This window comes from Staurois parvus, unplaced genomic scaffold (genome assembly GCF_062004578.1).
Source record: "Staurois parvus isolate SC_StPar_1 unplaced genomic scaffold, SC_StPar_1.0 ptg000202l, whole genome shotgun sequence".
NCBI lineage: Eukaryota > Metazoa > Chordata > Amphibia > Anura > Ranidae > Staurois > Staurois parvus.
The window spans coordinates 3,338,028-3,351,778 of NW_028317998.1; the positions used below are offsets into that span (position 1 = coordinate 3,338,028).

Genomic DNA, 13,751 nt, shown 5'->3' on the forward strand with positions numbered 1-13,751 from the left:
TGTGTCTTGGCCGCAGCTTCAAGACTACATAGGCAATATAGGACCACAAGTCCCAGCAGTGCACAAAGCACAGTTCAATGCATCTCCTAATTAGGGCTCCACCAGGAGTGACTCTCAGCTCCTGACTCAAACTCTCCCATTCATAAAGAGACAGTATGGCCCTTTCAATTGACCATGCCCCAAACTCCTGGTGAGAACTGGTCTGGTCTGGCTTTTCACAGCCACAAAAGACCATGCTGTCTGCGCTCTCTGCTGAGATCAGTCCCATTTCCCACCCCCTGTGGGGCACAGAAACTCCAAATTGTAGACAAAGCAGACAAGCTGACTGTTTGGCCACAAACAAAACCACACAAAAATAAAAGAATATTTCTGCTGTCCGTCACAGCAGGCATCCCAATACTTTTGCCAATATAGTGTATGTATTCATACCTGTCTGTCAAGAAGAAAGAAAACTAAGCTAAAGTGAATTAATTCATTTTTATTACGGTATATATAATCTCAAAATGGCTAAACTTTGAAGTGATCTAATTTTACTAATTTAAAGTAATTAAATTAACCCCTTGATCCCATACTCGCTGCTTATTGTTTTGTTTAGCCAGTTCTGTTCTAGAACAATTTTTCATTTTTTTTTGCATGCAAGTAGAAAAATTTGTATTTTTGGCCATAAAAAATACTTAAAACTCCCAGAACATTATATATTTTCGGCAATCAGCAGCCCTGTAGTAGTTTTGTTCTTTTATGTTATTTGACATTTGTGCAGCTGTGTATCAAATGCAAATTTTCAGGAAAAAATATAATAAAATGAATTTTAGTGCAAACACATACAATATACAGTAATAACCAATTTATGGTAAAATATATTGGAGTTTGATGAATTGTGTCAAGTTAATAGATACCAAACGTGTCAAGTCTTAAAACTGCATGTGCCCATGATATCACAATAAACTATGGTACCCAAAAATCATAATGGGTGATGCTTTAAACGCCTTTTCTGCTCATCAGTTTAGGGTAAACTGTGAGATATGGTGCTAAAATTATTGCTGTCGCTTCAGTGTTCACACGATGCTTCACATGTGGTGCAGTCATGGTTTGCATACACGTGCGTACCCTGTGCACGGGTTTGCCTTTGTGGTTTTTTTTTTTTTTTACTTTTTTAATTTTTTTTAACTTTATTGCTATTATAAGGGGGCTAGCAAACCCATCTGATGGCATTGGGCAGGGGTCTATTAGATCATTATATATTTTTAACTCTTTTATTTAACTTCACTGCTATTACAAGGGGCTAGCAAACCTCCATGTGATAGCTTTGGGCAGGTGACAGGTACTCTATATGGAGACATTGGGGATCGATTAGACCTCAAAGTGTCTCTCCTGCCCTCCAAAGCAGCTAACCATACACAGACTGTGATTGGTTCTTCTGGCTGTAACAGCTAGGAATTTTCAGCTCTGAAATCAAAGGTGCTGAAATCATCGTTGCTTCATTTACTGCAGAGGAGATCGAGGAACCAATTTTGATTGGTCTCCTCCCACTTGCCATCCTGTAACCTTCCAGTGTGGTCCCCGGAAAACCTGGTAACCAATGGGGGGGTGGGGGGTGGGGTGCCATGGGGGACTGAACCTGAACCACACACTGTAAAAGTGATCACTCGGAGTCAGCTGAAGAACTGGTGCACAAGCTTATAGTTGCTACTGCAGCCATGAGCTTGTGCTTAAAGTGGTTCTAAAGGCTCAAGGTTTTTACCTTCATGCATTCTATGCATGAAGGTAAAAAACCTTCTATGTGCAGCATCCCCCCCCCACAGCTCCCCTAATACCTAAACCCCCTCTCGATCTAGCAATATGTACTGGAGTTTCGGATATCCCAGGACTCTGTCTTCTCATTGTCTGAGCTGGAAGTGAGAGGCATTGGCTCCCACTGCTGTCAATCACAGCCAGTGAGCCAATTAGTAAAGAGAAGGGGCAGGTCCAAGCCACGGCTTTGTGTGTGAATGGACCCATGGAGCAGCAGGTGCCCTCATAGCAAGCTGCTTACTGTGGCGGCAACCCGACAGGAGCAAGGGGCCAGGACAACCTGTGGGGGACCCGAGAAGTGGAGGATCCAGCTGCTCGGTACAAAACCACTGCACTCAGCAGGTAAGTATAGACATGTTTGTTAGCACAGTGGCTAAATAGTTAGCACTTCCGCCTGGCAGTACTAGGGTCGTTGGTTTGAATCCCAGCCATGGCACCTCCTGCCTGAGTTTGCATGTTCTTCCTGTGCCTGCATGGGTTTCCTCCGGGTACTCTGGTTTCATCCCACACTTCAAAGACATGCTGGTAGGTTAATTGGATCCTGTCTAAATTGGCCCTAGTATGTGTATGTACGAATGTGAGTTAGGGACCGTAGATTGTACGCCCCTTGAGGGTTAGGGACTGATGTAAATGTACAATATATATGTAAAGCGCTGCTTAAATTGACAGCGCTATATAAGTATCTGTAATAAATAAATTAAATATTTTTTCTTAAAAAAAAAAAAAAAAGCCTTTAGAATCACTTTAGCTATACTTAAACCTGCTCCCACCCCCATTTTAAGCCATATTTTAACTACACTGTACAGGAAAGATGTCTATAGTTTCCTATACTGAGGATGATCCAGTCCAGTCACATGATCTCTCTCCAGGAGCCAGCTTCAGTGAAGAGGCGAGATCACCCACAATGGCTGTACTGCTTGGGTAGTGACATCACCCATAGACTTACTATGGGCTGTCCATTGTTAGCTGTCCGTCCTCTACACTGAAGCAGGCGCTGAGAGTTGATCATGTTATAGTTAGTATTTGACTGGACTTCCACTTTAACCCTTCACGCTCTGGATGTACTACCTATATCCAAAGAGCTGAAGTAGTTAAATCTTTGTCCAGAAAAAAAAAAATATGAGCAAAAAGCCTTTTTTTGCAGAGGAGACATATTACATCTGTTGACAGTAAGGAGTTTAGAACCGGCAACTCGTTCCTCCGAAGAATTACTTAATTACATCAAGTAGAGTGTACAGGTAAAACTGGCTTATGCGTTTCGGCAATAAGCCTTAATTATAGCCTTCAGGGCTAAAAAGTCCTGAGCTATTATCCCAGGCCTTAAGAGTTATTCTTCACCAGTTGTCCCACCCCTAATTCCGCCCCTAAACACGTCCTCGTAAATTATCTCATGAAATTACACTGTTTATTTTTGTAACTTTATTCTGAAAAAAACATTTAACAGCAAAATTTAACAATATTAACATAAAGCAATGTAAACATAAACAGAAATTAAGTGCTTTATTCAGTTCACACACCACCACCCCCCACAGCCATGTCCTCCACCCCCCTTTACACCCCCCTCCACCCCACAACCATGTCCTTTGCTCCCCTTTACACCCCCCACAGCTATGTTCTCTATCCCCCTTTACAACCCCTACAGCCATGTACTCCACCCCCTTCCACACACCCCCACAGCTATATACTCTACCCCTCTCCACACACCCCCACAGCCATGTCCTTTACCCCCTTCACATCCTGGGTACTGGAGAGGAATCTGGGTACTCAGGAGCTGGTCTGGGGAGGCAGTGGTGCCACAGTGAGACTGGGGGAGGAGCCAGGAACCCCTGGGGGTAATCACCATACACGGGTGCCAGGCCAGGGAGGTGGGGCTACTGGGAGGAACCAGGAACACCTGGGGGCAGTCACCATACTCGGGAGCCAGTCCGGGGAGGCGGGGCTGCCAGGATGAGACCAGGGGAACAGGTAAGAACACCTAGGGACAATCACCATACTCAGGAGCCAGGCTGGGGAGGTGGGGCTTCCGGGATGAGCTGGGTTAGTAAAGTGGACACACTTGCCCCCACGTTATTTCCACTCACCAAATGCAAGCAGGCGAGTTGAAATTTTGAGGTCTGATAGCCATATTATGTTTGTTCAGCAGTAAAATCATCTTATCATTCTGATCTCGACTTCTGTAGAATATACAATGAGCTGTGCATAGATATATTCTGCACATGTGTGAGTTATATCATCTCGGGCTGGCCAATGGAAAATGATAAAATCTACCAAACCTGGAAGTAGACCTTCAGAAGATGTTGGTGCTGGTGAGGGAGCTTGCGGACATCACAGAGCTGATTTTTGGAATCTTCAGTTCCAATTTAAAGTGTATATATAGCCAAACCTATAGCCAAAACCTAGTTTTGGACAGAATAGGGAAGCATTAGAATCCCTGTTAGGTTTTTATTGCTGTCTGTGTCTCGACTATGTAGATTTTTCCTAGTGGTGAGAGGTGAGGGAAAATCTTTCAATGCAATCACCTGCTTTGGTGATGACTGTACAAGAGATTCTCCTCACATTGTAGACATTTCCCGGATCTTCCTATTGTTTTTCCAGGATAGGAAACAAAGGGAAATCTTCCAAACAGTACACAGTCAGTATAAAATAAGTTGACAGGTTTTTAACCCTTCCCTATGCTATTTAAAGTGGAAGTAAACCCACTTTTATATCTTTTACCTACAGGTAAACTTAGAATAAAAAATGGGAATATCCTCCTGCGCTTAATATGAATGCGTCCCTATCCTAATAGCTGCTATCACTCTGCCTTAACCAATAAGTCATAAAATACCACACACTAAATAGTGAAGCGCTAAAAATAAAACCCTATATACACATAATAAATACCATCTGAACCTATAATAATTAAAAATAACATCCAATAAAAAAATTAAAGTCTGTCAGTGGGATATTTTAAATTTATAAATATCTCATAAATAAACTAACCATAAATACCTCATAATATTATAAATACGTGATAAAAAAATGAATAACAAAATTGATATTCCCTTAATTAATCTTCAAATTAATCAGTGATATGAAATCAAAATTTGTGATTATAATATTCAATAAAAAATAAATAATAAAGTGTATCTATCCGTGATGAATTGTGACAAACCTATGAAATTGGAATTAATAAAACTGTGATTCGTAATAAAAAAAATACGTGATTATTAATTTCTGTGACAAACTATATATCAGAATATTCCATAAAAGTTATATTATATATTAAATCCACTATATCTTGTGATAAATAAATACATAAAAACACTGTCTAAAATAAGCAAAAAAGTCCATGCATATAATGTGAAAACACTCAGTGATCTTCACTTCTAGTGCTCAAAAAGGAATCCTCCAATGGCAGCAATGCCTGCTCACCTCCCCACCTCGACCTACACAGGGCCACAAGGCTATAAATCTCCTCAAAGGCAATCCTTTACTCCAGGCAGCTCAGCAAGGGATCACAGGACTTCCACTCCACTTCCTCTCAAACGTCATATAGGACACAAACAGAACTTCCCATAGTATAATACTCTTTATTAAATCACTCAATGTAACATATTGTTTCCACTCACATGTATTTCCTATTACAGAGCGCTTTCCACCTCATTCCAAGATTGTATTCACATACAGGGAGGGAAACCAATGTGGCCGCTGCGTCCGGACATGCGTCCTCACGTGACCGGAAGTGACGTATCTCTGAACTGGGAATGGCATTCCGACGCGTTGCGTCACGTGCGTCGTGACTTCATCAGGGTAACCGCCCCCTAGAGCCATAATGTGTTTATATAGGGAATAGTCAAATCACTATTCCCAATTAGAGGGCGGGCTCCCGGCGGCCATTTTACCGGAGCCCGCAGATCTAACCTCATTACATGGGAGATATTCCTATAATAGCTTCTCAATCTAAGACTTTATTAAATACCACTACTTCCATTTCTTATTTTCTCTTAATCTTATGGAATACTCCTCTTAAAAATAAAATAATATTAATAAATAATTTAATGTATTTTATTTTTAAGAGGAGTATTCCATAAGATTATGAGAAAATAAGAAATGGAAGTAGTGGTATTTAATAAAGTCTTAGATCGAGAAGCTATTATAGGAATATCTCCCATGTAATGAGGTTAGATCTGCGGGCTCCGGTAAAATGGCCGCCGGGAGCCCGCCCTCTAATTGGGAATAGTGATTTGACTATTCCCTATATAAACACATTATGGCTCTGGGGGGCGGTTACCCTGATGAAGTCACGACGCACGTGACGCAACGCGTCGGAACGCCATTCCCAGTTCAGAGATACGTCACTTCCGGTCACGTGAGGATGCATGTCCGGACGCAGCGGCCATATTGGTTTCCCTCCCTGTATGTGAATACACCCATGGAATGAGGTGGAAAGCGCTCTGTAATAGGAAATACATGTGAGTGGAAACAATATGTTGCATTGAGTGATTTAATAAACAGTATTATACTATGGGAAGTTCTGTTTGTGTCCTATATGACGTTTGAGAGGAGGTGGAGTGGAAGTCCCGTGATCCCTTGCTGAGCTGCCTGGAGTAAAGGATTGCCTTTGAGGAGAGCTATAGCCTTGTGGCCCTGTGTAAGTCGAGGTGGGGAGGTGAGCAGGCATTGCTGCCATTGGAGGATTCCTTTTTGAGCACTAGAAGTGAAGATCACTGAGTGTTTTCACATTATATGCATGGACTTTTTTGCTTATTTTAGACACAGTGTTTTTATGTATTTATTTATCACAAGATATAGTGGATTTAATATATAATATAACTTTTATGGAATATTCTGATATATAGTTTGTCACAGAAATTAATAATCACGTATTTTTTTGATTACGAATCACAGTTTTATTAATTCCAATTTCATAGGTTTGTCACAATTCATCACGGATAGATACACTTTATTATTTATTATTTATTTTTTATTGAATATTATAATCACGAATTTTGATTTCATATCACTGATTAATTTGAAGATTAATTAAGGGAATATCAATTTTGTTGTTCATTTTTTATCACGTATTTATAATATTATGAGGTATTTATGGTTAGTTTATTTATGAGATATTTATAAATTTAAGATATCCCACTGACCGACTTTAATTTTTTTATTGGATGTTATTTTTAATTATTATAGGTTCAGATGGTATTTATTATGTGTATATAGGGTTTTATTTTTAGCGCTTCACTATTTAGTGTGTGGTAAACTCAGGGCTTTCTTTCTGCCGGAACGCGGCGGTACTGCGTTCCGCCACCTTTTTCTTCTTGTCCCCGCTCACCGACTGCCTCTGCAGAGCTGACAAGCTATGCAGAGCAGCGAAAGTGACAGGTGCCGGACGCGGCTTGTTTATGTCATGCTTGCGCGTGCCCGGCACCTGTCACTGCCGCTGCTCACAGCCGGTGAGCGGGGACATGCACGCTTCACCCCCCCCCCCTCTACCGCCAGCGTGTAAACATCGGGGGCGCGGACGATGGGCGAGGACACTATGCACGCTTCACCGCCCCCCCCCGCCGGCGTGTAAACATCGGGGGCGGCGCGGCGACATCAACGGCAGTGACAGCGTGGACGCAGGGGCCGTACAGCTTGGAGTAGGTAAGCTGCGCTCGGCTCCCTGTCACTGACTGCAGTATCATGTATTGCTCTAAATTTTTACTCTCTCCCCAGCCTGTGCCCACCTAAACTATCCCAACCACCTGTGCCCACCTAAACTATCTGAGCCCACCTAAACTATCCTCACCCACCTGAGCCCACCTAAACTATTTCAGAACGCAATTGCTCAGCGCTCAGCGGCGCCGATCGAGAGCGCCCCTCCTGTGCATGAGGAACAGGAAAGATAAATTCAGTGATGGACGGTATTTTTTGGAGGAAAAGGTGGCAACCCTAGGGGAGCCTGTAGGAGCAGGCACATCTACCAGACAGGGTACACATGCATGCTAGACTGATTTTATATCTATGCTGGACGTTTACAAACGGCCTGCCATGATTTTATATCTATGCATGTGTTCCTGGTGTCAGTACGGTACTGATTTTATATCTATGCGTGTGTTTCTGGTGTCAGTACGGTACTGATTTTATATCTATGCATGTGTTTCTGGTGTCAGTACGGTACTGATTTTATATCTATGCGTGTGTTTCTGGTGTCAGTACGGTACTGATTTTATATCTATGCATGTGTTTCTGGTGTCAGTACATTAGTCATTTTATATCTATGCATGTGTTTCTGGTGTCAGTACGGTACTGATTTTATATCTATGCGTGTGTTTCTGGTGTCAGTACGGTATTCATTTTATATCTATGCATGTGTTTCTGGTGTCAGTACATTAGTCATTTTATATCTATGCATGTGTTTCTGGTGTCAGTACATTAGTCATTTTATATCTATGCATGTGTTTCATGCAGATCATGCAAGAGGCAGCCGGGGGTCCGATGACATCATTTCCCTTATATGGTATGTACGGGAAATGATGTCATCGGAAGCCCCTCCCAAATTTTACTTGCATTCCTGTTCTCTAAAGGGGTGGTCCTAGGGTTTGATGGGGGCGTGGCCAGGTTTGGGTGGGGGAGTTCCACCACCTTTCCTCTGAGAAAAAAAGCCCTGGGTAAACTTAGAATAAAACTTACTTGGCGGTAAAAGGAATATCTCCTAAACGTGCACAGTTTAGGAGATATTTGCTCTTTTTTGTAGCCGGCGCATGCGCTCTGAAAGAATGGCATACCTGTGCCATTCCTTCAGAGATTCCCATGTGCATGCGCGGGAGCAGGGGCGGACTGACCATTTGGAAACTTGGGCACTGCCCGAGGGCCAGTAGGGGGCCCCATGAGATGCCCCTGGTACCTTTTTTTTCATAGGCTTTTCTGAGTTTGGGCAAAGACACAGGGGCCCCATGATCCTCTATTGCCCGGGGGCCCCATGAGTTGTCAGTCCGCCCCTGCACGGGAGTGACATTGAGCTGGAGCTCATGAAACCAGAAGGAAGACCGGTGAAGATGGACTCCCTCTCAGCGGTGAGGGCTCCGTTTTTAGATAAGTCTTTCATAATGTACTAGTATGTGATGCATACTAGCACATTAGGCAATTACCTTGCAGGGGATTTTTTTTTTCTTATCTGCACTTTACTACCGCTTTAAAGCTGAACTGTGGAAAACTAAAAGTCCTCCGTTCCAATGGGGCTGCACCCGCACTGCAAGGATTAACTGCTTCTGTAGTCTATGGGATGTAAAAAGGACAATAATTTACCTGACCCTCCAATCAATGGCAGATGATGTTCTCCTGTGGTAGGGGACTGTCTATCAGTGTCCTCCTATCCAGTGCAGGGCTATGGGCTCTGCACCGGTCTTGATTATGTCAAAGGCGGACTGCTGAGAAGCAGAGGCTATGAGGACCAGTATAGCAGTGCATAGGAGCCTGTAGGAACGGGTGATTGGGTAAGTAAAACTGCTTTTCATGGTCCTTTAGGCATAAACAAACAGTTAAGCTTCGCAGTGCATGCACAGCCACACTGCAAGGGAGGACTTTATTTTTCCAGTGTTAAATTTTAAAAAAGTAAAAAATAATTTGTCTGTACATCAACTTTAAAGTGTATCTAAAGCCTATATTTTTTCATTTTAGAGTAGGGAACAGTAATAACCCCAGTCAGTTTTTTTTTTTTTTTTGCCATCTTTGTCCCGTTCCAGGTGATTTCTGTCATTTTCTGTTCTGTACACACCAAAAAGACATTTAGGGAACTCATTCCAACGGAAGGTAAATTCCCCCTTACACAGCTGTCATTGGAACAAGTGGCCTCATTGGAAGATTTCACCTTTTAGGTTAGGTTCACACTGCTGCAATCCGATTTTTGATCCAATTTTAAAAGCACACTGGAATCAAATGAAAGTAGTACAGAAACCTTTTCCAGAATCGCTCCATGCTGAGTTGCATTGATGTGGACTGACACCATTGAAACAATGCGATTTTCCTTGTCATGTGATTCTGTATGACTCAAGTCACATCTGATATCACACTAGTGTGAACGGAGCCGTAGTCTTCTTGTTCTGGTGACAACTTAAAAAAGTGGAATCACCTTTTTGTATACAACAAATTTCTGATCTAGGCACTTGTGTTTACATTTTTCTATAAATGCTATGATGTTAAAAGCCACGGCCCTACCCTTATTCCTGATGTTTACCTTGTTTTGCATTATATTGGAGCACTGAATCAAAGCATTTATCAGTGTGGTAATAGAGATGAGTAGATTTTCCTGTAAGCTTTTATTTGTTTGGTTTACTCACAGTTATAATTCAGCACGTTACAGAATTCACTATGATACATCAGTGCTGGGGAAAGTTAGCTCAGTTTTTAGAAAATAAAAGTAGTGGTGGATGTATGGGAGGTATCCCAGCAGTTTAGCCTCAGGTGGCCAAGCCTAACCAGTTCAACCGCTATTTCATGCTCCGATTATAGAACAGACTAGTTTTATACATATTTGTGGTTACCAGGGAATGTGTTGAAAGTCCATCTAGATATGTTTCACAGACATGGGTGATGACTTCTAGTTTTATATACATGTCAAATGCGTAATGGGTTTCCCACAGCGGGCTGTATTGCTCACACAGTATAGTTCAGTATTTCAGAGCATCTCTGTAGGCAAAGTTAAGCTAGATTTGGTCACCAATCACAAAATGTTAGAGCGGTCCTCAAAGTCTAGGAGTCCTTTCACATGAGCTTTTTGATCAGGTCCGTCTGTCCATTTTTCAGGCGAACCTGATTGGAAACTCCATGCACGTCTTTGGGTGTGCATCCATTTACCATCTGCCTACCCTGAAGTATGTTCAGGGCAGGAAAACATCTGAAAAGGACTGCATCCTGCGTTTCACTTTTCTGGACCTAAATGTGACAGATCGGAGGTATATGTCTGCTATCAAAATCTGTTTGTTCGCAGATAGCCTGCTGAACAGAGTAGAACACAGTTGTGTGAACTAGCCCTTACTCCACCCAAACCTGTTTTCTTTTTACCCCTCTTTGTGTCTACATTTTGGATGTCTCTCCTCACCTGCTGTATACTTGATGGCTGTTAAATGAAGGTAGAAGTGAGGAAAAATCTCCCCCTTCCATTCTACCTGATAGGTATCCATCAAAAGAGAAAGTGAAATGAATCCCCCTAACAGGGATACTGGTAGAAATAAAAACACATTTATAGTGCAATGGAGAAGGAATAAAGGAATTTAATTTCTCCACACTGCCTGCATCTACAGAGGTAAGTGGAGACTTGTTTTAAAGCTCATTTGCTGTTTGTGAAAGTGCAGCTACAAGCATTTTTTTTAATCATGGTTCCAAGGCAGCTTAAAAAAAGCTCAGGTTGCAATATTTGCTTTTAACATGGAGTAATCCTTTGCAGTACATTTATTCATTCACACAATGTTCTCAGACTTCCAGTTTGATGTCCAGCATCATTCAATCCAGAAGATTGAGGACATACTATGAATGAATGGACATCGTGGCCCTGCACCCTACGGGGGATCTCCAGAATGTCAGTGTGTAGATAATATTAAGCCAGCAATCTCTACACATCAGCAGAGCACTGCCCTGGAGTGGAGAAGACACAAAGTGAAGAAGTCCAAGCATGTCACAGACTAAAAACATCAAAAAGGTAAGTATATAAAAAAGAAAAACAATCCTACTGGTCACTGGTTCATTTTAAGGGTTAAATATGCAGCAGGCTAACTAGTTCTAAACCTACATGACATATTTTTGTTATGAATATCCTTCTCTTTACTTGGCTTCATTAAATAGTCACAAGTTTCTTTTTGCTGTGGTTTGTTTTTTTTTTTTTCTTTAAATTTATTCCAGTTAGCAAAATTGCAGGATGTCATAAAATGAACAAAAACCAATTCAGAAATGGATTGTGCATTTAAGATCGAATGGAGCATGCAAATTTGTCATAGTTGTTTTTCTTATTGACCTTTCACTGCAAACATCACTTAGCATTATCCTTCAATGAATGGATGATTTGTTTTGCTCCATTAGGAAGGCGTGGTGGAGGTGACACCTGTTACCTTACTACAGCTGCTGCTCTTCCCGTACTGGATTTTCAGGAAAAATGATACCTGTGTGTTTGCTTACACTCCAATGTCTAGGTTAGAATTGTCTGCATGTAAAACATATCTTCTAAAGGTTAAATATTTTCACTGCTTGGGAATTTATTAGTAGCTGTAAATTGAAATTTCCATCTGTAAAACATGAGAAGTTCATAACTGATAATGTGACTAGGACAGGTATTCAGCTGTAAATAAAACATGCCTTCACGTTGTAAAACACCATGAGTATCTATGCTGTTACACAGTTAATATTTATGTTAATGTACATGAGAATTCATATAGTTTATTCTTTGTACCATTTCCTATGGATATTTCTATAATTAGTTATATGCCGCCACCAGTGGCCTTATTTGGTAATGCACTTGCTTTTTATATTACCTCCCTGAGATCTATGACACAATTCCTTTGTATATGAAGCTCCTCCCTTCTTCTTGAATACATCACTTCCTGTGTCATGGATGCAGCTAACAGACCACATGTAACAGGGACACATGTATTCTGCATAGTACGCTACAGAAAGTATCATCTTTTGACCGCATAATACTGGAAACCATTCATTCTGCTGTATCCTGTTGTCACATGTACAGAATAAAGCAACTTCTGGATGAACACAGTATTGGTGAGTTCAAGCTATCTGATAAGGATTGTCCACAGTGATTATATCTGCTTATACAGGCTAGGCAGAGAGGTCTCACAAGGGATAAATTGCTATCACAACAATCTGAGTCAGAATAGTATCATTTCAGTCCAGAGGATACATTGTAGGCTGTAAAGAAGCCAGAACTTTGCAATTGTCATTTGTGCAGAGACAGACCTCAGCTGAACAGTTCTATGTATCCTGAATGAGATAGATTAGTCTATTGTATATAATAAAAACTTAAAAGGGTTTTGTTTTTCAAACTAAAATGGTTGATCTAGGTGGGTTCAACTTTATTAGTCAATCAGATGATGTCTATTTTTTAAAACCACAAAACAGAGGGTGCACAGACATAGTGCACTACCAAAACTCAATTTTAATAAAAATGAATAACAAGTGAATACTCACAAATGCATGTCATGCACAAGCATATCTACAGGTACAGATGAGCTTGCCTCTGCAGTACTCTGCTGATGGTATGGGAAGACCTTATAGCGTCCAAAAGACCTCATAGTGTCCAAAAAAGGCTAACACGTTTCAAGGGTCAAGCCCTCTTCCTCAGAACCCTCTGAGAGGTGCCCGGAGGAACAGGGCTTGGCCTAGAAATGAATTAAATGATTTTGGACACTGTGGGGTTTTCCCATACCATCAGAAGGTTTTACTTTGATGCCTATTTTTTGCAGACCAACATAGGAGTTGCAGGAGAGCCTTGAACCAAACTGCTTTTCTTGGAATGGCCCTGATCTAACGACATGGATCTGTTCTTAAACTGATGCTATAAAGCGGTTCAATCACTTGTTGCCTGTCACTTCATTTGCATCATACTTAAATCAATGTGCTGCTGATAAAATGATTGTCTACTGAGTAAAAGCAGCTTGGATGTCATGCTGATCCAATGGCTTTAGTGGTTTGAGTCATCACTCAGAACAAGTATTTTTGACTCTTTAATCTATAAACTTGTTCCAAGTCAGTGACTACTCAAAATACTGTATTAGAACCAGAGACAGCGACAGCCAGGCAACTAGTTTTCTAAGAAAAGGGTCAGCAATGGCAGTCTCCATCTTTTTCTCAGTGAAGGTTTATAGAAGAAGATAAAGATCACCAGTGTAGGCCTCACCTAAGACTAGCCATATATGCATAGATGTCCTGTGGGCTGATTGAGAATTATCCAAAAGATTCCTCCATAATATCTGAACAGTATACTG

At 41.3% G+C, this 13,751-nt stretch overlaps 1 protein-coding gene across 2 annotated transcripts in view; it reads left to right on the plus strand.

The window, feature by feature from the left end:
• Window positions 1-13,751, plus strand: part of LOC149461447 (synaptotagmin-like protein 2) — a 129,242-nt gene that overhangs the window by 14,665 nt on the left and 100,826 nt on the right. Inside the window, exon 2 of one of the 2 annotated variants that reach the window (XM_089678288.1) lies at window positions 11,240-11,461. The exons of the other annotated variant lie outside the window; for it this stretch is intronic. The gene's annotated coding sequence lies outside the window, so the exon portion shown is untranslated. The remainder of the gene's footprint in view (window positions 1-11,239; window positions 11,462-13,751) is intronic. 2 annotated transcript variants of the gene reach the window in all.